A 26,998-nucleotide genomic window follows, 5' to 3' on the forward strand; every position below is an offset into this window, starting at 1 on the left:
CCTTCGAGCCGGATGCCAACATACTATATTATATTCCAGCTGACGACAGCAGAGATCCAGAAAGACCGCGCGCGAGAGGAACTCCATAGGTGAGATCCTAGAATCCCTTTCAAAGGCTGGCTGTCTGCTCGCTCGTCAGCTGGGATCTGAAGGTTGAAGGCAGTCCGAGGTGCAGAGGTGAGGAGAACCAGGGGGTGAGTTTTTTTTTTTTTAAAAGAATGGTGCGACCGAGGGCTTGTCGTGCCCTATAAAAGTCCTAGGAAGAAGGAAAAAAGGCTCCAGCACGCCTGCGACGTGACCCCCGTGGGGACAACAAAGCGGTACAGAAAATGGATGGATATTTATCAAATACAACGGTATCCTTATATATCACAATATCAGTTATGGATTAATTTCACCACAAGAGGGGGTGCACCGCTCCTAGAGGTACTGCAATACCAGGACGATGCGTGGAGTGGACGGAGCAAGCCCCTATTCCATCTTCCCATCATTCAATGATTGCCAAAAACACCATAGATTAATTAGATCTCAAAAGAACACTAAGATTGCTGCACAATGGCCCCAAAATAATATTTCTATTGCTTTGATCGCAAACTGACGATGTAGGGTTTTACTGCATTGAGAATTCATTGACACCAATATGGTTTGCAGGAAGGCCTGAATTACATGTATTGTTTATTCTACTGGTTTGGTAGTGTCGGACACTTTAATATTTATCATTTTTAATATTGTGTATGATACACTTTGTAACATATTTGTAATCTTTATTAATTACCAAATAAAATATGTGAATGACAAAGCAATATGTTTATTTGCAAATTGAACTCCATGTGTAACATTTAAACCCAATAAATTATTGAATTGTGAAAGGAAACGTTTACAACAGCCATCAAGGACCACCGCTTTGGAATTTTAGAGGCAATTGTGTCTATAAAATGCAAATTTTCTAGTGTTCTCACGGCTTACGGCCATACTACCCTGAGAACGCCCGATCTCGTCCGATCTCGGAAGGTAAACAGGGTCGGGCCTGGTCAGTACTTGGATGGGAGACCGCCTGGGAATACCAGGTGCTGTAAGCTTTTCTTTTCTCACTTTACAACAGCCATAACGTACAAGCGTGTGACCTTGTTTCTGGGATTTGGTTATTACATCTTGGTCAATTCACAACCAAAAAAAGCGCCTTTTTTTTTTTTGCACGACAATTGTGAAAGGAAACGTTTACAACAGCCATCAAGGACCGCCGCTTTGGAATTTTAGGGGCAATTGTGTCTATGTAATGCAAATTTTCTTGTATTCTCACGGCTTACGGCCATACTACCCTGAGAACGCCCGATCTCGTCCGATCTCGGATGCTAAGCAGGGTCGGGCCTGGTTAGTACTTGGATGGGAGACCGCCTGGGAATACCAGGTGCTGTAAGCTTTTCTTTTCTCACTTTACAACAGCCATAACGTACAAGCGTGTGACCTTGTTTCTGGGATTTGGTTATTACACCTTGGTCAATTCACAACAACAACAAAAAAGCCTTTTTTTTTTTGCACGTCAATTGTGAAAGGAAACGTTTACAACAGCCATCAAGGACCGCCACTTTGGAATTTTAGGGGCAATTGTGTCTATAAAATGCAAATTTTCTAGTTTTCACGGCTTACGGCCATACTACCCTGAGAACGCCCGATCTCGTCCGATCTCGGAAGCTAAGCAGGGTCGGGCCTGGTTAGTACTTGGATGGGAGACCGCCTGGGAATACCAGGTGCTGTAAGCTTTTCTTTTCTCACTTTACAACAGCCATAACGTACAAGCGTGTGACCTTGTTTCTGGGATTTGGTTATTACACCTTGGTCAATTCACAACCAAAAACCTTCGACAGTTACTCTCTGAGGTGTGACACCGGACAGACAGGTGGATGTTAATGAAGCATTAAGACATCGGAGGAGACTCGCCGGATGAGTGCCACAAGACCGTCAGGTGCTGAAAGCCTTTTTTTTTTTTTTTTTGCACGTCAATTGTGAAAGGAAACGTTCACAACAGCCATCAAGGACCGCCGCTTTGGAATTTTAGGGGCAATTGTGTCTATAAAATGCAAATTTTCTAGTGTTCTCACGGCTTACGGCCATACTATCCTGAGAACGCCCGATCTCGTCCGATCTCGGAAGCTAAGCAGGGTCGGGCCTGGTTAGTACTTGGATGGGAGACCGCCTGGGAATACCAGGTGCTGTAAGCTTTTCTTTTCTCACTTTACAACAGCCATAACGTACAAGCGTGTGACCTTGTTTCTGGGATTTGGTTATTACACCTTGGTCAATTCACAACCAAAAACCTTTGACAGTTACTCTCTGAGGTGTGACACCGGACAGACAGGTGGATGTTAATGAAGCATTAAGACATCGGAGGAGACTCGCCGGATGAGTGCCACAAGACCGTCAGGTGCTGAAAGCCTTTTTTTTTTTTTTTTTGCACGTCAATTGTGAAAGGAAACGTTCACAACAGCCATCAAGGACCGCCGCTTTGGAATTTTAGGGGCAATTGTGTCTATAAAATGCAAATTTTTTTAGTGTTCTCACGGTTTACGGCCATACTACCCTGAGAACGCCCGTTCAGGGTGTCCTCCGCCTACTGCCCGATGACTGCTGGGATAGGCTCCAGCACCCCCGTGGGGATAGGCTCCAGCACGCCCGCGACCCCCGTAGGGACAACAATGCGGTACAGAAAATGGATGGATATCAAGGTATCCTTATATATCAATATCAGTTATGGATTAATTTAACCACGAGAGGGGGTGCACCGTTCCTGGAGATACTGCAATACCAGGTCGATGCGTGGAGTGGACTGAGCAAGCCCCTATTCCATCTCCCTGTTCCAAAAATCAATTTTATATATGGTCCCCGGATAGGGGACGTATCAGATATTAAACTGATAAGAACAGATACTACACTTGATCTTAGCCAAAAGGCCGAGAAGCGATAACCCAATGAAGTCAAACGGGGACCAGATCATTTCCAGCACTACAACTTAAAGTGAGAGTGACAAACACAATTTTGCTATAAACACAGCACTTTAGGAAAAAAAATTCCAATAATGACCAAAATGTCATGCATGTTTAAAATCGAGTATATACATGTTTTAAAAGAAAAACAGTTGATGACGTTTCTCCGCTGAACTACTTTCATAATTTCTATGCTGCGACAATTTTACATAAATGTTGGAATAATCTCGGGGGGAGCCTTGGCCTGCCAGACCAGGAGGCCTTATCTTTTACGAGTTTACGACTCTCCTTTAAACTAAATGCTTTGTATTTAGTTTAAGGAATGTCTTTTGATCCCCGTCAGCCTTATGTATCCTTCCTGTCCTTATGTTACTTTTGTGTTTGTTTTGTAAGAGGCCTTCTGTCAGGATTGAGGAATGGAGCAGGGCGACCAAGTGCAGCTTGGACCAGGGTTTATTTGAGGAACTCAAAACAGACTCGGCAAACTGACATGACTTGACAAAACGATAACATGACTGACTAACCGAAAACAGACTTGAAAACGACAGGGACCAAAAAGACAGAAAGACAATGATCCGACAGGGCATGGGGGGGCAGACAGGACTTATATACATGACATGGTAACAAGAGGCAGGTGAGCACAATCAAACTAATCAGGGGCACACAGGAGGGGAGGGGCGAGCACACGGGCGAAACCATGACAACAGACAACATGGAGGAACGGCTGGGTACGAGGCGTGACAGTATCCCCCTCCAAGGGGACGGCCCCCGACGTCCCAAAAAAAACCGAAACCCCCACGTAGCAAACGGGGGGGGAGGGGGGAAGCGCACCAGTCCAATTGGCCTCAGCGGCCAGTCAGAACCGCAATCGGCAGCTACCCGGGGACATGAACCGCAACCGGCGGCGTTCAGGGAGCCAGGGCCACACTCGCGGCACACACTGGGAACCTGAACCGCAATCAGCGGCAAACTCGGGGACATGAACTGCAACCAGCGGCACACACTGGGGACATGAACCGCAATCAGCGGCAACTCGGGGACATGAACTGCAACCGGCGGCGTTCAGGGAGCCAGGGCCACAATCGCGGCACACACTGGCGACCTGAACCGCAATCGGCGGCAAACTCGGGGACATGGACCGCAATCGGCGGCAAACTCCGGGACATGGACCGCAATCGGCGGCAAACTCAGGGACAGTTTGACGCCAATCGGCGGCAACTCTGGAAGTCCATACCGAAACCATGACAACAGACATGGTGAAACGGCTGGGTACGAAACGCCAGTCAACGCTACAATATAGTTCCATGGGAGCCACCTGGCGACTAGCCAGGTTTGTCGGGATGGGACCGCACGTCGCACGCCGCCGAAGGCCGACTGGGTGACGGCCGCTGGATCCACGCCGCCGAAACTGGTGGCGGCCGCAGCATCCGCGCCGTCGGAACTGTCGGGGGGCGGCCGTGCGTCTTGCGCCGATGAAAACCGACTGGGTGACGGCCGCTGGATCCGCGCCGCCGGAACTGGTGGCGGCCGCAGCATCCGCGCCGTCGGAACTGTTTCAGGTGGTGGCCGCACGCCACACGCCGCCGAAGGCCGACTGGGTGACGGCCGCTGGATCCACGCCGCCGGAACTGGTGGCGGCCGTAGCATCTGCGCCGTCGGAACTGTGTCGGGGGGGCGGCCGTGTGTCTTGCGGCGCTGGAACTGGGTCGGGTGTCGCTGATAGGAGCAGATGGTGGAGTGAGGTCCAAGCGCTGGTCGCTGTGATGGTCGGATCATTCTGTCAGGATTGAGGAATGGAGCAGGGCGACCAAGTGCAGCTTGGACCAGGGTTTATTTGAGGAACTCAAAACAGACTCGGCAAACTGACATGACTTGACAAAACGATAACATGACTGACTAACCGAAAACAGACTTGAAAACGACAGGGACCAAAAAGACAGAAAGACAATGATCCGACAGGGCATGGGGGGGGCAGACAGGACTTATATACATGACATGGTAACAAGAGGCAGGTGAGCACAATCAAACTAATCAGGGGCACACAGGAGGGGAGGGGCGAGCACACGGGCGAAACCATGACAACAGACAACATGGAGGAACGGCTGGGTACGAGGCGTGACACCTTCACTAACAATGAGCAGAGCTTCTTTGCATAGGCGAAATGTTCTTTGTTTAGTTTAAAGGGACTTCATTCCTTTTAGTTAACTATAGCCTTGATTCATAGACTGTAGTTGATCTGAACAGTTTTTCTTTGTTAAATGTTGTATACAGTTTGGAGTAGTCACATATAAGTTATCCCATATTTACTCAATGTTCGTTTAAGGAACTGTATACCAGTTACCTGACATTTACTTAATATGTGTTGAAATGTTTAAGTAGGGATAGATATTATTATTATTATTATGTGTTGTGTTAGTTTACTAAGAAGATAAACTTAGCAAGGGTTTAGTTGCATTGTTCCACAGGTAAGCGTCATTCAACGTGCTTCAAGTTATCTGATCACACTCGAGGAGGAGTCAGCCACCCATGGAGAAGACAACTGGTTGAGGGAAGAGAACAGACTCTGCAATCCCAATGCGGGGGTCGAGGGCCAACAATTAAGTGCTAAATCACACCACACTACATTCCTTAGCTAATCAGCGTTGCTACAACCACTATCTCCCCTCCCTTTAGTGTAGCAACGCCTCTGTAACCAGGGCAACCAAAACATCTAAAAAAGGAGCACGTGGAGGAAGAACTCAGAACTGATGGAGATTGTAACTGAGCTTCCTTTCTCTATCGTTCTCCTCGCGAGTAAACTCATCCTGGTTGTCTTCTCCTCTTCATTCCAGCATGTGATGTAGTGTCTGATGATATTTAGACCCAACATTTATTTGGTCCTTCGAGCCGGATGCCAACATACTATATTATATTCCAGCTGACGACAGCAGAGATCCAGAAAGACCGCGCGCGAGAGGAACTCCATAGGTGAGATCCTAGAATCCCTTTCAAAGGCTGGCTGTCTGCTCGCTCGTCAGCTGGGATCTGAAGGTTGAAGGCAGTCCGAGGTGCAGAGGTGAGGAGAACCAGGGGGTGAGTTTTTTTTTTTTTAAAAGAATGGTGCGACCGAGGGCTTGTCGTGCCCTATAAAAGTCCTAGGAAGAAGGAAAAAAGGCTCCAGCACGCCTGCGACGTGACCCCCGTGGGGACAACAAAGCGGTACAGAAAATGGATGGATATTTATCAAATACAACGGTATCCTTATATATCACAATATCAGTTATGGATTAATTTCACCACAAGAGGGGGTGCACCGCTCCTAGAGGTACTGCAATACCAGGACGATGCGTGGAGTGGACGGAGCAAGCCCCTATTCCATCTTCCCATCATTCAATGATTGCCAAAAACACCATAGATTAATTAGATCTCAAAAGAACACTAAGATTGCTGCACAATGGCCCCAAAATAATATTTCTATTGCTTTGATCGCAAACTGACGATGTAGGGTTTTACTGCATTGAGAATTCATTGACACCAATATGGTTTGCAGGAAGGCCTGAATTACATGTATTGTTTATTCTACTGGTTTGGTAGTGTCGGACACTTTAATATTTATCATTTTTAATATTGTGTATGATACACTTTGTAACATATTTGTAATCTTTATTAATTACCAAATAAAATATGTGAATGACAAAGCAATATGTTTATTTGCAAATTGAACTCCATGTGTAACATTTAAACCCAATAAATTATTGAATTGTGAAAGGAAACGTTTACAACAGCCATCAAGGACCACCGCTTTGGAATTTTAGAGGCAATTGTGTCTATAAAATGCAAATTTTCTAGTGTTCTCACGGCTTACGGCCATACTACCCTGAGAACGCCCGATCTCGTCCGATCTCGGAAGGTAAACAGGGTCGGGCCTGGTCAGTACTTGGATGGGAGACCGCCTGGGAATACCAGGTGCTGTAAGCTTTTCTTTTCTCACTTTACAACAGCCATAACGTACAAGCGTGTGACCTTGTTTCTGGGATTTGGTTATTACATCTTGGTCAATTCACAACCAAAAAAAGCGCCTTTTTTTTTTTTTGCACGTCAATTGTGAAAGGAAACGTTTACAACAGCCATCAAGGACCGCCGCTTTGGAATTTTAGGGGCAATTGTGTCTATGTAATGCAAATTTTCTTGTATTCTCACGGCTTACGGCCATACTACCCTGAGAACGCCCGATCTCGTCCGATCTCGGATGCTAAGCAGGGTCGGGCCTGGTTAGTACTTGGATGGGAGACCACCTGGGAATACCAGGTGCTGTAAGCTTTTCTTTTCTCACTTTACAACAGCCATAACGTACAAGCGTGTGACCTTGTTTCTGGGATTTGGTTATTACACCTTGGTCAATTCACAACAACAACAAAAAAGCCTTTTTTTTTTTGCACGTCAATTGTGAAAGGAAACGTTTACAACAGCCATCAAGGACCGCCACTTTGGAATTTTAGGGGCAATTGTGTCTATAAAATGCAAATTTTCTAGTGTTCTCACGGCTTACGGCCATACTACCCTGAGAACGCCCGATCTCGTCCGATCTCGGAAGCTAAGCAGGGTCGGGCCTGGTTAGTACTTGGATGGGAGACCGCCTGGGAATACCAGGTGCTGTAAGCTTTTCTTTTCTCACTTTACAACAGCCATAACGTACAAGCGTGTGACCTTGTTTCTGGGATTTGGTTATTACACCTTGGTCAATTCACAACCAAAAACCTTCGACAGTTACTCTCTGAGGTGTGACACCGGACAGACAGGTGGATGTTAATGAAGCATTAAGACATCGGAGGAGACTCGCCGGATGAGTGCCACAAGACCGTCAGGTGCTGAAAGCCTTTTTTTTTTTTTTTTTTGCACGTCAATTGTGAAAGGAAACGTTCACAACAGCCATCAAGGACCGCCGCTTTGGAATTTTAGGGGCAATTGTGTCTATAAAATGCAAATTTTCTAGTGTTCTCACGGCTTACGACCATACTACCCTGAGAACGCCCGATCTCGTCCGATCTCGGAAGCTAAGCAGGGTCGGGCCTGGTTAGTACTTGGATGTGAGACCGCCTGGGAATACCAGGTGCTGTAAGCTTTTCTTTTCTCACTTTACAACAGCCATAACGTACAAGCGTGTGACCTTGTTTCTGGGATTTGGTTATTACACCTTGGTCAATTCACAACCAAAAACCTTCGACAGTTACTCTCTGAGGTGTGACACCGGACAGACAGGTGGATGTTAATGAAGCATTAAGACATCGGAGGAGACTCGCCGGATGAGTGCCACAAGACCGTCAGGTGCTGAAAGCCTTTTTTTTTTTTTTTTTGCACGTCAATTGTGAAAGGAAACGTTCACAACAGCCATCAAGGACCGCCGCTTTAGAATTTTAGGGGCAATTGTGTCTATAAAATGCAAATTTTTTTAGTGTTCTCACGGTTTACGGCCATACTACCCTGAGAACGCCCGTTCAGGGTGTCCTCCGCCTACTGCCCGATGACTGCTGGGATAGACTCCAGCACCCCCGTGGGGATAGGCTCCAGCACGCCCGCGACCCCCGTAGGGACAACAATGCGGTACAGAAAATGGATGGATATCAAGGTATCCTTATATATCAATATCAGTTATGGATTAATTTAACCACGAGAGGGGGTGCACCGTTCCTGGAGATACTGCAATACCAGGTCGATGCGTGGAGTGGACTGAGCAAGCCCCTATTCCATCTCCCTGTTCCAAAAATCAATTTAATATATGGTCCCCGGATAGGGGACGTATCAGATATTAAACTGATAAGAACAGATACTACACTTGATCTTAGCCAAAAGGCCGAGAAGCGATAACCCAATGAAGTCAAACGGGGACCAGATCATTTCCAGCACTACAACTTAAAGTGAGAGTGACAAACACAATTTTGCTATAAACACAGCACTTTAGGAAAAAAAATTCCAATAATGACCAAAATGTCATGCATGTTTAAAATCGAGTATATACATGTTTTAAAAGAAAAACAGTTGATGACGTTTCTCCGCTGAACTACTTTCATAATTTCTATGCTGCGACAATTTTACATAAATGTTGGAATAATCTCGGGGGGAGCCTTGGCCTGCCAGACCAGGAGGCCTTATCTTTTACGAGTTTACGACTCTCCTTTAAACTAAATGCTTTGTATTTAGTTTAAGGAATGTCTTTTGATCCCCGTCAGCCTTATGTATCCTTCCTGTCCTTATGTTACTTTTGTGTTTGTTTTGTAAGAGGCCTTCACTAACAATGAGCAGAGCTTCTTTGCATAGGCGAAATGTTCTTTGTTTAGTTTAAAGGGACTTCATTCCTTTTAGTTAACTATAGCCTTGATTCATAGATTGTAGTTGATCTGAACAGTTTTTTTTTGTTAAATGTTATATACAGTTTGGAGTAGTCACATATAAGTTATCCCATATTTACTCAATGTTCGTTTAAGGAACTGTATACCAGTTACCTGACATTTACTTAATATGTGTTGAAATGTTTAAGTAGGGATAGATATTATTATTATTATGTGTTGTGTTAGTTTACTAAGAAGATAAACTTAGCAAGGGTTTAGTTGCATTGTTCCACAGGTAAGCGTCATTCAACGTGCTTCAAGTTATCTGATCACACTCGAGGAGGAGTCAGCCACCCATGGAGAAGACAACTGGTTGAGGGAAGAGAACAGACTCTGCAATCCCAATGCGGGGGTCGAGGGCCAACAATTAAGTGCTAAATCACACCACACTACATTCCTTAGCTAATCAGCGTTGCTACAACCACTATCTCCCCTCCCTTTAGTGTAGCAACGCCTCTGTAACCAGGGCAACCAAAACATCTAAAAAAGGAGCACGTGGAGGAAGAACTCAGAACTGATGGAGATTGTAACTGAGCTTCCTTTCTCTATCGTTCTCCTCGCGAGTAAACTCATCCTGGTTGTCTTCTCCTCTTCATTCCAGCATGTGATGTAGTGTCTGATGATATTTAGACCCAACATTTATTTGGTCCTTCGAGCCGGATGCCAACATACTATATTATATTCCAGCTGACGACAGCAGAGATCCAGAAAGACCGCGCGCGAGAGGAACTCCATAGGTGAGATCCTAGAATCCCTTTCAAAGGCTGGCTGTCTGCTCGCTCGTCAGCTGGGATCTGAAGGTTGAAGGCAGTCCGAGGTGCAGAGGTGAGGAGAACCAGGGGGTGAGTTTTTTTTTTTTTAAAAGAATGGTGCGACCGAGGGCTTGTCGTGCCCTATAAAAGTCCTAGGAAGAAGGAAAAAAGGCTCCAGCACGCCTGCGACGTGACCCCCGTGGGGACAACAAAGCGGTACAGAAAATGGATGGATATTTATCAAATACAACGGTATCCTTATATATCACAATATCAGTTATGGATTAATTTCACCACAAGAGGGGGTGCACCGCTCCTAGAGGTACTGCAATACCAGGACGATGCGTGGAGTGGACGGAGCAAGCCCCTATTCCATCTTCCCATCATTCAATGATTGCCAAAAACACCATAGATTAATTAGATCTCAAAAGAACACTAAGATTGCTGCACAATGGCCCCAAAATAATATTTCTATTGCTTTGATCGCAAACTGACGATGTAGGGTTTTACTGCATTGAGAATTCATTGACACCAATATGGTTTGCAGGAAGGCCTGAATTACATGTATTGTTTATTCTACTGGTTTGGTAGTGTCGGACACTTTAATATTTATCATTTTTAATATTGTGTATGATACACTTTGTAACATATTTGTAATCTTTATTAATTACCAAATAAAATATGTGAATGACAAAGCAATATGTTTATTTGCAAATTGAACTCCATGTGTAACATTTAAACCCAATAAATTATTGAATTGTGAAAGGAAACGTTTACAACAGCCATCAAGGACCACCGCTTTGGAATTTTAGAGGCAATTGTGTCTATAAAATGCAAATTTTCTAGTGTTCTCACGGCTTACGGCCATACTACCCTGAGAACGCCCGATCTCGTCCGATCTCGGAAGGTAAACAGGGTCGGGCCTGGTCAGTACTTGGATGGGAGACCGCCTGGGAATACCAGGTGCTGTAAGCTTTTCTTTTCTCACTTTACAACAGCCATAACGTACAAGCGTGTGACCTTGTTTCTGGGATTTGGTTATTACATCTTGGTCAATTCACAACCAAAAAAAGCGCCTTTTTTTTTTTTTGCACGTCAATTGTGAAAGGAAACGTTTACAACAGCCATCAAGGACCGCCGCTTTGGAATTTTAGGGGCAATTGTGTCTATGTAATGCAAATTTTCTTGTATTCTCACGGCTTACGGCCATACTACCCTGAGAACGCCCGATCTAGTCCGATCTCGGATGCTAAGCAGGGTCGGGCCTGGTTAGTACTTGGATGGGAGACCGCCTGGGAATACCAGGTGCTGTAAGCTTTTCTTTTCTCACTTTACAACAGCCATAACGTACAAGCGTGTGACCTTGTTTCTGGGATTTGGTTATTACACCTTGGTCAATTCACAACAACAACAAAAAAGCCTTTTTTTTTTTGCACGTCAATTGTGAAAGGAAACGTTTACAACAGCCATCAAGGACCGCCACTTTGGAATTTTAGGGGCAATTGTGTCTATAAAATGCAAATTTTCTAGTGTTCTCACGGCTTACGGCCATACTACCCTGAGAACGCCCGATCTCGTCCGATCTCGGAAGCTAAGCAGGGTCGGGCCTGGTTAGTACTTGGATGGGAGACCGCCTGGGAATACCAGGTGCTGTAAGCTTTTCTTTTCTCACTTTACAACAGCCATAACGTACAAGCGTGTGACCTTGTTTCTGGGATTTGGTTATTACACCTTGGTCAATTCACAACCAAAAACCTTCGACAGTTACTCTCTGAGGTGTGACACCGGACAGACAGGTGGATGTTAATGAAGCATTAAGACATCGGAGGAGACTCGCCGGATGAGTGCCACAAGACCGTCAGGTGCTGAAAGCCTTTTTTTTTTTTTTTTTGCACGTCAATTGTGAAAGGAAACGTTCACAACAGCCATCAAGGGCCGCCGCTTTGGAATTTTAGGGGCAATTGTGTCTATAAAATGCAAATTTTTTTAGTGTTCTCACGGTTTACGGCCATACTACCCTGAGAACGCCCGTTCAGGGTGTCCTCCGCCTACTGCCCGATGACTGCTGGGATAGGCTCCAGCACCCCCGTGGGGATAGGCTCCAGCACGCCCGCGACCCCCGTAGGGACAACAATGCGGTACAGAAAATGGATGGATATCAAGGTATCCTTATATATCAATATCAGTTATGGATTAATTTAACCACGAGAGGGGGTGCACCGTTCCTGGAGATACTGCAATACCAGGTCGATGCGTGGAGTGGACTGAGCAAGCCCCTATTCCATCTCCCTGTTCCAAAAATCAATTTAATATATGGTCCCCGGATAGGGGACGTATCAGATATTAAACTGATAAGAACAGATACTACACTTGATCTTAGCCAAAAGGCCGAGAAGCGATAACCCAATGAAGTCAAACGGGGACCAGATCATTTCCAGCACTACAACTTAAAGTGAGAGTGACAAACACAATTTTGCTATAAACACAGCACTTTAGGAAAAAAAATTCCAATAATGACCAAAATGTCATGCATGTTTAAAATCGAGTATATACATGTTTTAAAAGAAAAACAGTTGATGACGTTTCTCCGCTGAACTACTTTCATAATTTCTATGCTGCGACAATTTTACATAAATGTTGGAATAATCTCGGGGGGAGCCTTGGCCTGCCAGACCAGGAGGCCTTATCTTTTACGAGTTTACGACTCTCCTTTAAACTAAATGCTTTGTATTTAGTTTAAGGAATGTCTTTTGATCCCCGTCAGCCTTATGTATCCTTCCTGTCCTTATGTTACTTTTGTGTTTGTTTTGTAAGAGGCCTTCACTAACAATGAGCAGAGCTTCTTTGCATAGGCGAAATGTTCTTTGTTTAGTTTAAAGGGACTTCATTCCTTTTAGTTAACTATAGCCTTGATTCATAGATTGTAGTTGATCTGAACTGTTTTTCTTTGTTAAATGTTATATACAGTTTGGAGTAGTCACATATAAGTTATCCCATATTTACTCAATGTTCGTTTAAGGAACTGTATACCAGTTACCTGACATTTACTTAATATGTGTTGAAATGTTTAAGTAGGGATAGATATTATTATTATTATGTGTTGTGTTAGTTTACTAAGAAGATAAACTTAGCAAGGGTTTAGTTGCATTGTTCCACAGGTAAGCGTCATTCAACGTGCTTCAAGTTATCTGATCACACTCGAGGAGGAGTCAGCCACCCATGGAGAAGACAACTGGTTGAGGGAAGAGAACAGACTCTGCAATCCCAATGCGGGGGTCGAGGGCCAACAATTAAGTGCTAAATCACACCACACTACATTCCTTAGCTAATCAGCGTTGCTACAACCACTATCTCCCCTCCCTTTAGTGTAGCAACGCCTCTGTAACCAGGGCAACCAAAACATCTAAAAAAGGAGCACGTGGAGGAAGAACTCAGAACTGATGGAGATTGTAACTGAGCTTCCTTTCTCTATCGTTCTCCTCGCGAGTAAACTCATCCTGGTTGTCTTCTCCTCTTCATTCCAGCATGTGATGTAGTGTCTGATGATATTTAGACCCAACATTTATTTGGTCCTTCGAGCCGGATGCCAACATCCTATATTATATTCCAGCTGACGACAGCAGAGATCCAGAAAGACCGCGCGCGAGAGGAACTCCATAGGTGAGATCCTAGAATCCCTTTCAAAGGCTGGCTGTCTGCTCGCTCGTCAGCTGGGATCTGAAGGTTGAAGGCAGTCCGAGGTGCAGAGGTGAGGAGAACCAGGGGGTGAGTTTTTTTTTTTTTAAAAGAATGGTGCGACCGAGGGCTTGTCGTGCCCTATAAAAGTCCTAGGAAGAAGGAAAAAAGGCTCCAGCACGCCTGCGACGTGACCCCCGTGGGGACAACAAAGCGGTACAGAAAATGGATGGATATTTATCAAATACAACGGTATCCTTATATATCACAATATCAGTTATGGATTAATTTCACCACAAGAGGGGGTGCACCGCTCCTAGAGGTACTGCAATACCAGGACGATGCGTGGAGTGGACGGAGCAAGCCCCTATTCCATCTTCCCATCATTCAATGATTGCCAAAAACACCATAGATTAATTAGATCTCAAAAGAACACTAAGATTGCTGCACAATGGCCCCAAAATAATATTTCTATTGCTTTGATCGCAAACTGACGATGTAGGGTTTTACTGCATTGAGAATTCATTGACACCAATATGGTTTGCAGGAAGGCCTGAATTACATGTATTGTTTATTCTACTGGTTTGGTAGTGTCGGACACTTTAATATTTATCATTTTTAATATTGTGTATGATACACTTTGTAACATATTTGTAATCTTTATTAATTACCAAATAAAATATGTGAATGACAAAGCAATATGTTTATTTGCAAATTGAACTCCATGTGTAACATTTAAACCCAATAAATTATTGAATTGTGAAAGGAAACGTTTACAACAGCCATCAAGGACCACCGCTTTGGAATTTTAGAGGCAATTGTGTCTATAAAATGCAAATTTTCTAGTGTTCTCACAGCTTACGGCCATACTACCCTGAGAACGCCCGATCTCGTTCGATCTCGGAAGGTAAACAGGGTCGGGCCTGGTCAGTACTTGGATGGGAGACCGCCTGGGAATACCAGGTGCTATAAGCTTTTCTTTTCTCACTTTACAACAGCCATAACGTACAAGCGTGTGACCTTGTTTCTGGGATTTGGTTATTACATCTTGGTCAATTCACAACCAAAAAAAGCGCCTTTTTTTTTTTTTGCACGTCAATTGTGAAAGGAAACGTTTACAACAGCCATCAAGGACCGCCGCTTTGGAATTTTAGGGGCAATTGTGTCTATGTAATGCAAATTTTCTTGTATTCTCACGGCTTACGGCCATACTACCCTGAGAACGCCCGATCTCGTCCGATCTCGGATGCTAAGCAGGGTCGGGCCTGGTTAGTACTTGGATGGGAGACCACCTGGGAATACCAGGTGCTGTAAGCTTTTCTTTTCTCACTTTACAACAGCCATAACGTACAAGCGTGTGACCTTGTTTCTGGGATTTGGTTATTACACCTTGGTCAATTCACAACAACAACAAAAAAGCCTTTTTTTTTTTGCACGTCAATTGTGAAAGGAAACGTTTACAACAGCCATCAAGGACCGCCACTTTGGAATTTTAGGGGCAATTGTGTCTATAAAATGCAAATTTTCTAGTGTTCTCACGGCTTACGGCCATACTACCCTGAGAACGCCCGATCTCGTCCGATCTCAGAAGCTAAGCAGGGTCGGGCCTGGTTAGTACTTGGATGGGAGACCGCCTGGGAATACCAGGTGCTGTAAGCTTTTCTTTTCTCACTTTACAACAGCCATAACGTACAAGCGTGTGACCTTGTTTCTGGGATTTGGTTATTACACCTTGGTCAATTCACAACCAAAAACCTTCGACAGTTACTCTCTGAGGTGTGACACCGGACAGACAGGTGGATGTTAATGAAGCATTAAGACATCGGAGGAGACTCGCCGGATGAGTGCCACAAGACCGTCAGGTGCTGAAAGCCTTTTTTTTTTTTTTTTTGCACGTCAATTGTGAAAGGAAACGTTCACAACAGCCATCAAGGGCCGCCGCTTTGGAATTTTAGGGGCAATTGTGTCTATAAAATGCAAATTTTTTTAGTGTTCTCACGGTTTACGGCCATACTACCCTGAGAACGCCCGTTCAGGGTGTCCTCCGCCTACTGCCCGATGACTGCTGGGATAGGCTCCAGCACCCCCGTGGGGATAGGCTCCAGCACGCCCGCGACCCCCGTAGGGACAACAATGCGGTACAGAAAATGGATGGATATCAAGGTATCCTTATATATCAATATCAGTTATGGATTAATTTAACCACGAGAGGGGGTGCACCGTTCCTGGAGATACTGCAATACCAGGTCGATGCGTGGAGTGGACTGAGCAAGCCCCTATTCCATCTCCCTGTTCCAAAAATCAATTTAATATATGGTCCCCGGATAGGGGACGTATCAGATATTAAACTGATAAGAACAGATACTACACTTGATCTTAGCCAAAAGGCCGAGAAGCGATAACCCAATGAAGTCAAACGGGGACCAGATCATTTCCAGCACTACAACTTAAAGTGAGAGTGACAAACACAATTTTGCTATAAACACAGCACTTTAGGAAAAAAAATTCCAATAATGACCAAAATGTCATGCATGTTTAAAATCGATATACATGTTTTAAAAGAAAAACAGTTGATGACGTTTCTCCGCTGAACTACTTTCATAATTTCTATGCTGCGACAATTTTACATAAATGTTGGAATAATCTCGGGGGGAGCCTTGGCCTGCCAGACCAGGAGGCCTTATCTTTTACGAGTTTACGACTCTCCTTTAAACTAAATGCTTTGTATTTAGTTTAAGGAATGTCTTTTGATCCCCGTCAGCCTTATGTATCCTTCCTGTCCTTATGTTACTTTTGTGTTTGTTTTGTAAGAGGCCTTCACTAACAATGAGCAGAGCTTCTTTGCATAGGCGAAATGTTCTTTGTTTAGTTTAAAGGGACTTCATTCCTTTTAGTTAACTATAGCCTTGATTCATAGATTGTAGTTGATCTGAACTGTTTTTCTTTGTTAAATGTTATATACAGTTTGGAGTAGTCACATATAAGTTATCCCATATTTACTCAATGTTCGTTTAAGGAACTGTATACCAGTTACCTGACATTTACTTAATATGTGTTGAAATGTTTAAGTAGGGATAGATATTATTATTATTATTATGTGTTGTGTTAGTTTACTAAGAAGATAAACTTAGCAAGGGTTTAGTTGCATTGTTCCACAGGTAAGCGTCATTCAACGTGCTTCAAGTTATCTGATCACACTCGAGGAGGAGTCAGCCACCCATGGAGAAGACAACTGGTTGAGGGAAGAGAACAGACTCTGCAATCCCAATGCGGGGGTCGAGGGCCAACAATTAAGTGCTAAATCACACCACACTACATTCCTTAGCTAATCAGCGTTGCTACAACCACTATCTCCCCTCCCTTTAGTGTAGCAACGCCTCTGTAACCAGGGCAACCAAAACATCTAAAAAAGGAGCACGTGGAGGAAGAACTCAGAACTGATGGAGATTGTAACTGAGCTTCCTTTCTCTATCGTTCTCCTCGCGAGTAAACTCATCCTGGTTGTCTTCTCCTCTTCATTCCAGCATGTGATGTAGTGTCTGATGATATTTAGACCCAACATTTATTTGGTCCTTCGAGCCGGATGCCAACATACTATATTATATTCCAGCTGACGACAGCAGAGATCCAGAAAGACCGCGCGCGAGAGGAACTCCATAGGTGAGATCCTAGAATCCCTTTCAAAGGCTGGCTGTCTGCTCGCTCGTCAGCTGGGATCTGAAGGTTGAAGGCAGTCCGAGGTGCAGAGGTGAGGAGAACCAGGGGGTGAGTTTTTTTTTTTTTAAAAGAATGGTGCGACCGAGGGCTTGTCGTGCCCTATAAAAGTCCTAGGAAGAAGGAAAAAAGGCTCCAGCACGCCTGCGACGTGACCCCCGTGGGGACAACAAAGCGGTACAGAAAATGGATGGATATTTATCAAATACAACGGTATCCTTATATATCACAATATCAGTTATGGATTAATTTCACCACAAGAGGGGGTGCACCGCTCCTAGAGGTACTGCAATACCAGGACGATGCGTGGAGTGGACGGAGCAAGCCCCTATTCCATCTTCCCATCATTCAATGATTGCCAAAAACACCATAGATTAATTAGATCTCAAAAGAACACTAAGATTGCTGCACAATGGCCCCAAAATAATATTTCTATTGCTTTGATCGCAAACTGACGATGTAGGGTTTTACTGCATTGAGAATTCATTGACACCAATATGGTTTGCAGGAAGGCCTGAATTACATGTATTGTTTATTCTACTGGTTTGGTAGTGTCGGACACTTTAATATTTATCATTTTTAATATTGTGTATGATACACTTTGTAACATATTTGTAATCTTTATTAATTACCAAATAAAATATGTGAATGACAAAGCAATATGTTTATTTGCAAATTGAACTCCATGTGTAACATTTAAACCCAATAAATTATTGAATTGTGAAAGGAAACGTTTACAACAGCCATCAAGGACCACCGCTTTGGAATTTTAGAGGCAATTGTGTCTATAAAATGCAAATTTTCTAGTGTTCTCACGGCTTACGGCCATACTACCCTGAGAACGCCTGATCTCGTCCGATCTCGGAAGGTAAACAGGGTCGGGCCTGGTCAGTACTTGGATGGGAGACCGCCTGGGAATACCAGGTGCTGTAAGCTTTTCTTTTCTCACTTTACAACAGCCATAACGTACAAGCGTGTGACCTTGTTTCTGGGATTTGGTTATTACATCTTGGTCAATTCACAACCAAAAAAAGCGCCTTTTTTTTTTTTTGCACGTCAATTGTGAAAGGAAACGTTTACAACAGCCATCAAGGACCGCCGCTTTAGAATTTTAGGGGCAATTGTGTCTATGTAATGCAAATTTTCTTGTATTCTCACGGCTTACGGCCATACTACCCTGAGAACGCCCGATCTCGTCCGATCTCGGATGCTAAGCAGGGTCGGGCCTGGTTAGTACTTGGATGGGAGACCACCTGGGAATACCAGGTGCTGTAAGCTTTTCTTTTCTCACTTTACAACAGCCATAACGTACAAGCGTGTGACCTTGTTTCTGGGATTTGTTTATTACACCTTGGTCAATTCACAACAACAACAAAAAAGCCTTTTTTTTTTTGCACGTCAATTGTGAAAGGAAACGTTTACAACAGCCATCAAGGACCGCCACTTTGGAATTTTAGGGGCAATTGTGTCTATAAAATGCAAATTTTCTAGTGTTCTCACGGCTTACGGCCATACTACCCTGAGAACGCCCGATCTCGTCCGATCTCGGAAGCTAAGCAGGGTCGGGCCTGGTTAGTACTTGGATGGGAGACCGCCTGGGAATACCAGGTGCTGTAAGCTTTTCTTTTCTCACTTTACAACAGCCATAACGTACAAGCGTGTGACCTTGTTTCTGGGATTTGGTTATTACACCTTGGTCAATTCACAACCAAAAACCTTCGACAGTTACTCTCTGAGGTGTGACACCGGACAGACAGGTGGATGTTAATGAAGCATTAAGACATCGGAGGAGACTCGCCGGATGAGTGCCACAAGACCGTCAGGTGCTGAAAGCCTTTTTTTTTTTTTTTTTGCACGTCAATTGTGAAAGGAAACGTTCACAACAGCCATCAAGGACCGCCGCTTTGGAATTTTAGGGGCAATTGTGTCTATAAAATGCAAATTTTTTTAGTGTTCTCACGGTTTACGGCCATACTACCCTGAGAACGCCCGTTCAGGGTGTCCTCCGCCTACTGCCCGATGACTGCTGGGATAGGCTCCAGCACCCCCGTGGGGATAGGCTCCAGCACGCCCGCGACCCCCGTAGGGACAACAATGCGGTACAGAAAATGGATGGATATCAAGGTATCCTTATATATCAATATCAGTTATGGATTAATTTAACCACGAGAGGGGGTGCACCGTTCCTGGAGATACTGCAATACCAGGTCGATGCGTGGAGTGGACTGAGCAAGCTCCTATTCCATCTCCCTGTTCCAAAAATCAATTTAATATATGGTCCCCGGATAGGGGACGTATCAGATATTAAACTGATAAGAACAGATACTACACTTGATCTTAGCCAAAAGGCCGAGAAGCGATAACCCAATGAAGTCAAACGGGGACCAGATCATTTCCAGCACTACAACTTAAAGTGAGAGTGACAAACACAATTTTGCTATAAACACAGCACTTTAGGAAAAAAAATTCCAATAATGACCAAAATGTCATGCATGTTTAAAATCGAGTATATACATGTTTTAAAAGAAAAACAGTTGATGACGTTTCTCCGCTGAACTACTTTCATAATTTCTATGCTGCGACAATTTTACATAAATGTTGGAATAATCTCGGGGGGAGCCTTGGCCTGCCAGACCAGGAGGCCTTATCTTTTACGAGTTTACGACTCTCCTTTAAACTAAATGCTTTGTATTTAGTTTAAGGAATGTCTTTTGATCCCCGTCAGCCTTATGTATCCTTCCTGTCCTTATGTTACTTTTGTGTTTGTTTTGTAAGAGGCCTTCACTAACAATGAGCAGAGCTTCTTTGCATAGGCGAAATGTTCTTTGTTTAGTTTAAAGGGACTTCATTCCTTTTAGTTAACTATAGCCTTGATTCATAGATTGTAGTTGATCTGAACTGTTTTTCTTTGTTAAATGTTATATACAGTTTGGAGTAGTCACATATAAGTTATCCCATATTTACTCAATGTTCGTTTAAGGAACTGTATACCAGTTACCTGACATTTACTTAATATGTGTTGAAATGTTTAAGTAGGGATAGATATTATTATTATTATTATTATGTGTTGTGTTAGTTTACTAAGAAGATAAACTTAGCAAGGGTTTAGTTGCATTGTTCCACAGGTAAGCGTCATTCAACGTGCTTCAAGTTATCTGATCACACTCGAGGAGGAGTCAGCCACCCATGGAGAAGACAACTGGTTGAGGGAAGAGAACAGACTCTGCAATCCCAATGCGGGGGTCGAGGGCCAACAATTAAGTGCTAAATCACACCACACTACATTCCTTAGCTAATCAGCGTTGCTACAACCACTATCTCCCCTCCCTTTAGTGTAGCAACGCCTCTGTAACCAGGGCAACCAAAACATCTAAAAAAGGAGCACGTGGAGGAAGAACTCAGAACTGATGGAGATTGTAACTGAGCTTCCTTTCTCTATCGTTCTCCTCGCGAGTAAACTCATCCTGGTTGTCTTCTCCTCTTCATTCCAGCATGTGATGTAGTGTCTGATGATATTTAGACCCAACATTTATTTGGTCCTTCGAGCCGGATGCCAACATACTATATTATATTCCAGCTGACGACAGCAGAGATCCAGAAAGACCGCGCGCGAGAGGAACTCCATAGGTGAGATCCTAGAATCCCTTTCAAAGGCTGGCTGTCTGCTCGCTCGTCAGCTGGGATCTGAAGGTTGAAGGCAGTCCGAGGTGCAGAGGTGAGGAGAACCAGGGGGTGAGTTTTTTTTTTTTTTAAAGAATGGTGCGACCGAGGGCTTGTCGTGCCCTATAAAAGTCCTAGGAAGAAGGAAAAAAGGCTCCAGCACGCCTGCGACGTGACCCCCGTGGGGACAACAAAGCGGTACAGAAAATGGATGGATATTTATCAAATACAACGGTATCCTTATATATCACAATATCAGTTATGGATTAATTTCACCACAAGAGGGGGTGCACCGCTCCTAGAGGTACTGCAATACCAGGACGATGCGTGGAGTGGACGGAGCAAGCCCCTATTCCATCTTCCCATCATTCAATGATTGCCAAAAACACCATAGATTAATTAGATCTCAAAAGAACACTAAGATTGCTGCACAATGGCCCCAAAATAATATTTCTATTGCTTTGATCACAAACTGACGATGTAGGGTTTTACTGCATTGAGAATTCATTGACACCAATATGGTTTGCAGGAAGGCCTGAATTACATGTATTGTTTATTCTACTGGTTTGGTAGTGTCGGACACTTTAATATTTATCATTTTCAATATTGTGTATGATACACTTTGTAACATATTTGTAATCTTTATTAATTACCAAATAAAATATGTGAATGACAAAGCAATATGTTTATTTGCAAATTGAACTCCATGTGTAACATTTAAACCCAATAAATTATTGAATTGTGAAAGGAAACGTTTACAACAGCCATCAAGGACCACCGCTTTGGAATTTTAGAGGCAATTGTGTCTATAAAATGCAAATTTTCTAGTGTTCTCACGGCTTACGGCCATACTACCCTGAGAACGCCCGATCTCGTCCGATCTCGGAAGGTAAACAGGGTCGGGCCTGGTCAGTACTTGGATGGGAGACCGCCTGGGAATACCAGGTGCTGTAAGCTTTTCTTTTCTCACTTTACAACAGCCATAATGTACAAGCGTGTGACCTTGTTTCTGGGATTTGGTTATTACATCTTGGTCAATTCACAACCAAAAAAAGCGCCTTTTTTTTTTTTGCACGTCAATTGTGAAAGGAAACGTTTACAACAGCCATCAAGGACCGCCGCTTTGGAATTTTAGGGGCAATTGTGTCTATGTAATGCAAATTTTCTTGTATTCTCACGGCTTACGGCCATACTACCCTGAGAACGCCCGATCTCGTCCGATCTCGGATGCTAAGCAGGGTCGGGCCTGGTTAGTACTTGGATGGGAGACCGCCTGGGAATACCAGGTGCTGTAAGCTTTTCTTTTCTCACTTTACAACAGCCATAACGTACAAGCGTGTGACCTTGTTTCTGGGATTTGGTTATTACACCTTGGTCAATTCACAACAACAACAAAAAAGCCTTTTTTTTTTTGCACGTCAATTGTGAAAGGAAACGTTTACAACAGCCATCAAGGACCGCCACTTTGGAATTTTAGGGGCAATTGTGTCTATAAAATGCAAATTTTCTAGTGTTCTCACGGCTTACGGCCATACTACCCTGAGAACGCCCGATCTCGTCCGATCTCGGAAGCTAAGCAGGGTCGGGCCTGGTTAGTACTTGGATGGGAGACCACCTGGGAATACCAGGTGCTGTAAGCTTTTCTTTTCTCACTTTACAACAGCCATAACGTACAAGCGTGTGACCTTGTTTCTGGGATTTGGTTATTACACCTTGGTCAATTCACAACCAAAAACCTTCGACAGTTACTCTCTGAGGTGTGACACCGGACAGACAGGTGGATGTTAATGAAGCATTAAGACATCGGAGGAGACTCGCCGGATGAGTGCCACAAGACCGTCAGGTGCTGAAAGCCTTTTTTTTTTTTTTTTTGCACGTCAATTGTGAAAGGAAACGTTCACAACAGCCATCAAGGACCGCCGCTTTGGAATTTTAGGGGCAATTGTGTCTATAAAATGCAAATTTTTTTAGTGTTCTCACGGTTTACGGCCATACTACCCTGAGAACGCCCGTTCAGGGTGTCCTCCGCCTACTGCCCGATGACTGCTGGGATAGGCTCCAGCACCCCCGTGGGGATAGGCTCCAGCACGCCCGCGACCCCCGTAGGGACAACAATGCGGTACAGAAAATGGATGGATATCAAGGTATCCTTATATATCAATATCAGTTATGGATTAATTTAACCACGAGAGGGGGTGCACCGTTCCTGGAGATACTGCAATACCAGGTCGATGCGTGGAGTGGACTGAGCAAGCCCCTATTCCATCTCCCTGTTCCAAAAATCAATTTAATATATGGTCCCCGGATAGGGGACGTATCAGATATTAAACTGATAAGAACAGATACTACACTTGATCTTAGCCAAAAGGCCGAGAAGCGATAACCCAATGAAGTCAAACGGGGACCAGATCATTTCCAGCACTACAACTTAAAGTGAGAGTGACAAACACAATTTTGCTATAAACACAGCACTTTAGGAAAAAAAATTCCAATAATGACCAAAATGTCATGCATGTTTAAAATCGAGTATATACATGTTTTAAAAGAAAAACAGTTGATGACGTTTCTCCGCTGAACTACTTTCATAATTTCTATGCTGCGACAATTTTACATAAATGTTGGAATAATCTCGGGGGGAGCCTTGGCCTGCCAGACCAGGAGGCCTTATCTTTTACGAGTTTACGACTCTCCTTTAAACTAAATGCTTTGTATTTAGTTTAAGGAATGTCTTTTGATCCCCGTCAGCCTTATGTATCCTTCCTGTCCTTATGTTACTTTTGTGTTTGTTTTGTAAGAGGCCTTCACTAACAATGAGCAGAGCTTCTTTGCATAGGCGAAATGTTCTTTGTTTAGTTTAAAGGGACTTCATTCCTTTTAGTTAACTATAGCCTTGATTCATAGATTGTAGTTGATCTGAACTGTTTTTCTTTGTTAAATGTTATATACAGTTTGGAGTAGTCACATATAAGTTATCCCATATTTACTCAATGTTCGTTTAAGGAACTGTATACCAGTTACCTGACATTTACTTAATATGTGTTGAAATGTTTAAGTAGGGATAGATATTATTATTATTATTATTATGTGTTGTGTTAGTTTACTAAGAAGATAAACTTAGCAAGGGTTTAGTTGCATTGTTCCACAGGTAAGCGTCATTCAACGTGCTTCAAGTTATCTGATCACACTCGAGGAGGAGTCAGCCACCCATGGAGAAGACAACTGGTTGAGGGAAGAGAACAGACTCTGCAATCCCAATGCGGGGGTCGAGGGCCAACAATTAAGTGCTAAATCACACCACACTACATTCCTTAGCTAATCAGCGTTGCTACAACCACTATCTCCCCTCCCTTTAGTGTAGCAACGCCTCTGTAACCAGGGCAACCAAAACATCTAAAAAAGGAGCACGTGGAGGAAGAACTCAGAACTGATGGAGATTGTAACTGAGCTTCCTTTCTCTATCGTTCTCCTCGCGAGTAAACTCATCCTGGTTGTCTTCTCCTCTTCATTCCAGCATGTGATGTAGTGTCTGATGATATTTAGACCCAACATTTATTTGGTCCTTCGAGCCGGATGCCAACATACTATATTATATTCCAGCTGACGACAGCAGAGATCCAGAAAGACCGCGCGCGAGAGGAACTCCATAGGTGAGATCCTAGAATCCCTTTCAAAGGCTGGCTGTCTGCTCGCTCGTCAGCTGGGATCTGAAGGTTGAAGGCAGTCCGAGGTGCAGAGGTGAGGAGAACCAGGGGGTGAGTTTTTTTTTTTTTTAAAGAATGGTGCGACCGAGGGCTTGTCGTGCCCTATAAAAGTCCTAGGAAGAAGGAAAAAAGGCTCCAGCACGCCTGCGACGTGACCCCCGTGGGGACAACAAAGCGGTACAGAAAATGGATGGATATTTATCAAATACAACGGTATCCTTATATATCACAATATCAGTTATGGATTAATTTCACCACAAGAGGGGGTGCACCGCTCCTAGAGGTACTGCAATACCAGGACGATGCGTGGAGTGGACGGAGCAAGCCCCTATTCCATCCTCCCATCATTCAATGATTGCCAAAAACACCATAGATTAATTAGATCTCAAAAGAACACTAAGATTGCTGCACAATGGCCCCAAAATAATATTTCTATTGCTTTGATCACAAACTGACGATGTAGGGTTTTACTGCATTGAGAATTCATTGACACCAATATGGTTTGCAGGAAGGCCTGAATTACATGTATTGTTTATTCTACTGGTTTGGTAGTGTCGGACACTTTAATATTTATCATTTTCAATATTGTGTATGATACACTTTGTAACATATTTGTAATCTTTATTAATTACCAAATAAAATATGTGAATGACAAAGCAATATGTTTATTTGCAAATTGAACTCCATGTGTAACATTTAAACCCAATAAATTATTGAATTGTGAAAGGAAACGTTTACAACAGCCATCAAGGACCACCGCTTTGGAATTTTAGAGGCAATTGTGTCTATAAAATGCAAATTTTCTAGTGTTCTCACGGCTTACGGCCATACTACCCTGAGAACGCCCGATCTCGTCCGATCTCGGAAGGTAAACAGGGTCGGGCCTGGTCAGTACTTGGATGGGAGACCGCCTGGGAATACCAGGTGCTGTAAGCTTTTCTTTTCTCACTTTACAACAGCCATAATGTACAAGCGTGTGACCTTGTTTCTGGGATTTGGTTATTACATCTTGGTCAATTCACAACCAAAAAAAGCGCCTTTTTTTTTTTTGCACGTCAATTGTGAAAGGAAACGTTTACAACAGCCATCAAGGACCGCCGCTTTGGAATTTTAGGGGCAATTGTGTCTATGTAATGCAAATTTTCTTGTATTCTCACGGCTTACGGCCATACTACCCTGAGAACGCCCGATCTCGTCCGATCTCGGATGCTAAGCAGGGTCGGGCCTGGTTAGTACTTGGATGGGAGACCGCCTGGGAATACCAGGTGCTGTAAGCTTTTCTTTTCTCACTTTACAACAGCCATAACGTACAAGCGTGTGACCTTGTTTCTGGGATTTGGTTATTACACCTTGGTCAATTCACAACAACAACAAAAAAGCCTTTTTTTTTTTGCACGTCAATTGTGAAAGGAAACGTTTACAACAGCCATCAAGGACCGCCACTTTGGAATTTTAGGGGCAATTGTGTCTATAAAATGCAAATTTTCTAGTGTTCTCACGGCTTACGGCCATACTACCCTGAGAACGCCCGATCTCGTCCGATCTCGGAAGCTAAGCAGGGTCGGGCCTGGTTAGTACTTGGATGGGAGACCGCCTGGGAATACCAGGTGCTGTAAGCTTTTCTTTTCTCACTTTACAACAGCCATAACGTACAAGCGTGTGACCTTGTTTCTGGGATTTGGTTATTACACCTTGGTCAATTCACAACCAAAAACCTTCGACAGTTACTCTCTGAGGTGTGACACCGGACAGACAGGTGGATGTTAATGAAGCATTAAGACATCGGAGGAGACTCGCCGGATGAGTGCCACAAGACCGTCAGGTGCTGAAAGCCTTTTTTTTTTTTTTTTTGCACGTCAATTGTGAAAGGAAACGTTCACAACAGCCATCAAGGACCGCCGCTTTGGAATTTTAGGGGCAATTGTGTCTATAAAATGCAAATTTTTTTAGTGTTCTCACGGTTTACGGCCATACTACCCTGAGAACGCCCGTTCAGGGTGTCCTCCGCCTACTGCCCGATGACTGCTGGGATAGGCTCCAGCACCCCCGTGGGGATAGGCTCCAGCACGCCCGCGACCCCCGTAGGGACAACAATGCGGTACAGAAAATGGATGGATATCAAGGTATCCTTATATATCAATATCAGTTAT

The 26,998-nt window shown here is 43.9% G+C and overlaps 29 non-coding genes and 7 pseudogenes across 29 annotated transcripts; 23 read left to right on the forward strand and 13 right to left on the reverse strand.

Annotated features, from left to right (window-relative positions):
* Positions 1-404: 404 nt before the first annotated feature.
* Positions 405-571, reverse strand: LOC147056401 (U2 spliceosomal RNA; annotated as a pseudogene).
* A 389-nt stretch (positions 572-960) lies between these two features.
* On the forward strand, positions 961-1,079 carry LOC147056402 (5S ribosomal RNA). Its single transcript, XR_015066171.1, has one exon. It is a non-coding gene; the product is annotated as a 5S ribosomal RNA (ribosomal RNA).
* A 222-nt stretch (positions 1,080-1,301) lies between these two features.
* Positions 1,302-1,420, forward strand: LOC147056403 (5S ribosomal RNA). Its single transcript, XR_015066156.1, has one exon. It is a non-coding gene; the product is annotated as a 5S ribosomal RNA (ribosomal RNA).
* Positions 1,421-1,641: 221 nt separating this feature from the next.
* Positions 1,642-1,760, forward strand: LOC147056404 (5S ribosomal RNA). Its single transcript, XR_015066299.1, has one exon. It is a non-coding gene; the product is annotated as a 5S ribosomal RNA (ribosomal RNA).
* Positions 1,761-2,100: 340 nt separating this feature from the next.
* On the forward strand, positions 2,101-2,219 carry LOC147056405 (5S ribosomal RNA). Its single transcript, XR_015066313.1, has one exon. It is a non-coding gene; the product is annotated as a 5S ribosomal RNA (ribosomal RNA).
* A 550-nt stretch (positions 2,220-2,769) lies between these two features.
* LOC147056406 (U2 spliceosomal RNA) lies at positions 2,770-2,960 on the reverse strand. Its single transcript, XR_015066264.1, has one exon. It is a non-coding gene; the product is annotated as a U2 spliceosomal RNA (small nuclear RNA).
* A 3,303-nt stretch (positions 2,961-6,263) lies between these two features.
* Positions 6,264-6,430, reverse strand: LOC147056407 (U2 spliceosomal RNA; annotated as a pseudogene).
* A 389-nt stretch (positions 6,431-6,819) lies between these two features.
* LOC147056408 (5S ribosomal RNA) lies at positions 6,820-6,938 on the forward strand. Its single transcript, XR_015066172.1, has one exon. It is a non-coding gene; the product is annotated as a 5S ribosomal RNA (ribosomal RNA).
* Positions 6,939-7,161: 223 nt separating this feature from the next.
* Positions 7,162-7,280, forward strand: LOC147056409 (5S ribosomal RNA). Its single transcript, XR_015066318.1, has one exon. It is a non-coding gene; the product is annotated as a 5S ribosomal RNA (ribosomal RNA).
* Positions 7,281-7,503: 223 nt separating this feature from the next.
* On the forward strand, positions 7,504-7,622 carry LOC147056410 (5S ribosomal RNA). Its single transcript, XR_015066300.1, has one exon. It is a non-coding gene; the product is annotated as a 5S ribosomal RNA (ribosomal RNA).
* Positions 7,623-7,963: 341 nt separating this feature from the next.
* LOC147056411 (5S ribosomal RNA) lies at positions 7,964-8,082 on the forward strand. Its single transcript, XR_015066225.1, has one exon. It is a non-coding gene; the product is annotated as a 5S ribosomal RNA (ribosomal RNA).
* A 550-nt stretch (positions 8,083-8,632) lies between these two features.
* On the reverse strand, positions 8,633-8,823 carry LOC147056412 (U2 spliceosomal RNA). Its single transcript, XR_015066245.1, has one exon. It is a non-coding gene; the product is annotated as a U2 spliceosomal RNA (small nuclear RNA).
* A 1,575-nt stretch (positions 8,824-10,398) lies between these two features.
* LOC147056413 (U2 spliceosomal RNA) lies at positions 10,399-10,565 on the reverse strand (annotated as a pseudogene).
* Positions 10,566-10,954: 389 nt separating this feature from the next.
* LOC147056414 (5S ribosomal RNA) lies at positions 10,955-11,073 on the forward strand. Its single transcript, XR_015066173.1, has one exon. It is a non-coding gene; the product is annotated as a 5S ribosomal RNA (ribosomal RNA).
* A 223-nt stretch (positions 11,074-11,296) lies between these two features.
* On the forward strand, positions 11,297-11,415 carry LOC147056415 (5S ribosomal RNA). The gene has a single exon (XR_015066216.1). It is a non-coding gene; the product is annotated as a 5S ribosomal RNA (ribosomal RNA).
* Positions 11,416-11,638: 223 nt separating this feature from the next.
* LOC147056416 (5S ribosomal RNA) lies at positions 11,639-11,757 on the forward strand. Its single transcript, XR_015066301.1, has one exon. It is a non-coding gene; the product is annotated as a 5S ribosomal RNA (ribosomal RNA).
* A 550-nt stretch (positions 11,758-12,307) lies between these two features.
* On the reverse strand, positions 12,308-12,498 carry LOC147056417 (U2 spliceosomal RNA). The gene has a single exon (XR_015066246.1). It is a non-coding gene; the product is annotated as a U2 spliceosomal RNA (small nuclear RNA).
* A 1,575-nt stretch (positions 12,499-14,073) lies between these two features.
* LOC147056418 (U2 spliceosomal RNA) lies at positions 14,074-14,240 on the reverse strand (annotated as a pseudogene).
* Positions 14,241-14,629: 389 nt separating this feature from the next.
* On the forward strand, positions 14,630-14,748 carry LOC147056419 (5S ribosomal RNA). Its single transcript, XR_015066222.1, has one exon. It is a non-coding gene; the product is annotated as a 5S ribosomal RNA (ribosomal RNA).
* A 223-nt stretch (positions 14,749-14,971) lies between these two features.
* Positions 14,972-15,090, forward strand: LOC147056420 (5S ribosomal RNA). The gene has a single exon (XR_015066319.1). It is a non-coding gene; the product is annotated as a 5S ribosomal RNA (ribosomal RNA).
* Positions 15,091-15,313: 223 nt separating this feature from the next.
* Positions 15,314-15,432, forward strand: LOC147056421 (5S ribosomal RNA). Its single transcript, XR_015066189.1, has one exon. It is a non-coding gene; the product is annotated as a 5S ribosomal RNA (ribosomal RNA).
* Positions 15,433-15,982: 550 nt separating this feature from the next.
* On the reverse strand, positions 15,983-16,173 carry LOC147056422 (U2 spliceosomal RNA). The gene has a single exon (XR_015066248.1). It is a non-coding gene; the product is annotated as a U2 spliceosomal RNA (small nuclear RNA).
* Positions 16,174-17,748: 1,575 nt separating this feature from the next.
* Positions 17,749-17,915, reverse strand: LOC147056423 (U2 spliceosomal RNA; annotated as a pseudogene).
* A 389-nt stretch (positions 17,916-18,304) lies between these two features.
* On the forward strand, positions 18,305-18,423 carry LOC147056424 (5S ribosomal RNA). The gene has a single exon (XR_015066205.1). It is a non-coding gene; the product is annotated as a 5S ribosomal RNA (ribosomal RNA).
* Positions 18,424-18,646: 223 nt separating this feature from the next.
* On the forward strand, positions 18,647-18,765 carry LOC147056425 (5S ribosomal RNA). Its single transcript, XR_015066320.1, has one exon. It is a non-coding gene; the product is annotated as a 5S ribosomal RNA (ribosomal RNA).
* A 223-nt stretch (positions 18,766-18,988) lies between these two features.
* Positions 18,989-19,107, forward strand: LOC147056426 (5S ribosomal RNA). The gene has a single exon (XR_015066302.1). It is a non-coding gene; the product is annotated as a 5S ribosomal RNA (ribosomal RNA).
* A 550-nt stretch (positions 19,108-19,657) lies between these two features.
* LOC147056427 (U2 spliceosomal RNA) lies at positions 19,658-19,848 on the reverse strand. The gene has a single exon (XR_015066234.1). It is a non-coding gene; the product is annotated as a U2 spliceosomal RNA (small nuclear RNA).
* Positions 19,849-21,429: 1,581 nt separating this feature from the next.
* Positions 21,430-21,596, reverse strand: LOC147056428 (U2 spliceosomal RNA; annotated as a pseudogene).
* A 389-nt stretch (positions 21,597-21,985) lies between these two features.
* On the forward strand, positions 21,986-22,104 carry LOC147056429 (5S ribosomal RNA). Its single transcript, XR_015066174.1, has one exon. It is a non-coding gene; the product is annotated as a 5S ribosomal RNA (ribosomal RNA).
* Positions 22,105-22,326: 222 nt separating this feature from the next.
* Positions 22,327-22,445, forward strand: LOC147056430 (5S ribosomal RNA). Its single transcript, XR_015066157.1, has one exon. It is a non-coding gene; the product is annotated as a 5S ribosomal RNA (ribosomal RNA).
* Positions 22,446-22,668: 223 nt separating this feature from the next.
* Positions 22,669-22,787, forward strand: LOC147056431 (5S ribosomal RNA). The gene has a single exon (XR_015066304.1). It is a non-coding gene; the product is annotated as a 5S ribosomal RNA (ribosomal RNA).
* A 550-nt stretch (positions 22,788-23,337) lies between these two features.
* On the reverse strand, positions 23,338-23,528 carry LOC147056432 (U2 spliceosomal RNA). Its single transcript, XR_015066249.1, has one exon. It is a non-coding gene; the product is annotated as a U2 spliceosomal RNA (small nuclear RNA).
* Positions 23,529-25,109: 1,581 nt separating this feature from the next.
* Positions 25,110-25,276, reverse strand: LOC147056433 (U2 spliceosomal RNA; annotated as a pseudogene).
* A 389-nt stretch (positions 25,277-25,665) lies between these two features.
* Positions 25,666-25,784, forward strand: LOC147056434 (5S ribosomal RNA). Its single transcript, XR_015066175.1, has one exon. It is a non-coding gene; the product is annotated as a 5S ribosomal RNA (ribosomal RNA).
* A 222-nt stretch (positions 25,785-26,006) lies between these two features.
* On the forward strand, positions 26,007-26,125 carry LOC147056435 (5S ribosomal RNA). The gene has a single exon (XR_015066158.1). It is a non-coding gene; the product is annotated as a 5S ribosomal RNA (ribosomal RNA).
* Positions 26,126-26,348: 223 nt separating this feature from the next.
* On the forward strand, positions 26,349-26,467 carry LOC147056436 (5S ribosomal RNA). The gene has a single exon (XR_015066303.1). It is a non-coding gene; the product is annotated as a 5S ribosomal RNA (ribosomal RNA).
* Positions 26,468-26,998: the final 531 nt, after the last annotated feature.

This window comes from Syngnathus leptorhynchus, chromosome 5 (assembly GCF_054491065.1).
Source record: "Syngnathus leptorhynchus isolate UIUO chromosome 5, UIUO_Slep, whole genome shotgun sequence".
Classification (NCBI taxonomy): domain Eukaryota; kingdom Metazoa; phylum Chordata; class Actinopteri; order Syngnathiformes; family Syngnathidae; genus Syngnathus; species Syngnathus leptorhynchus.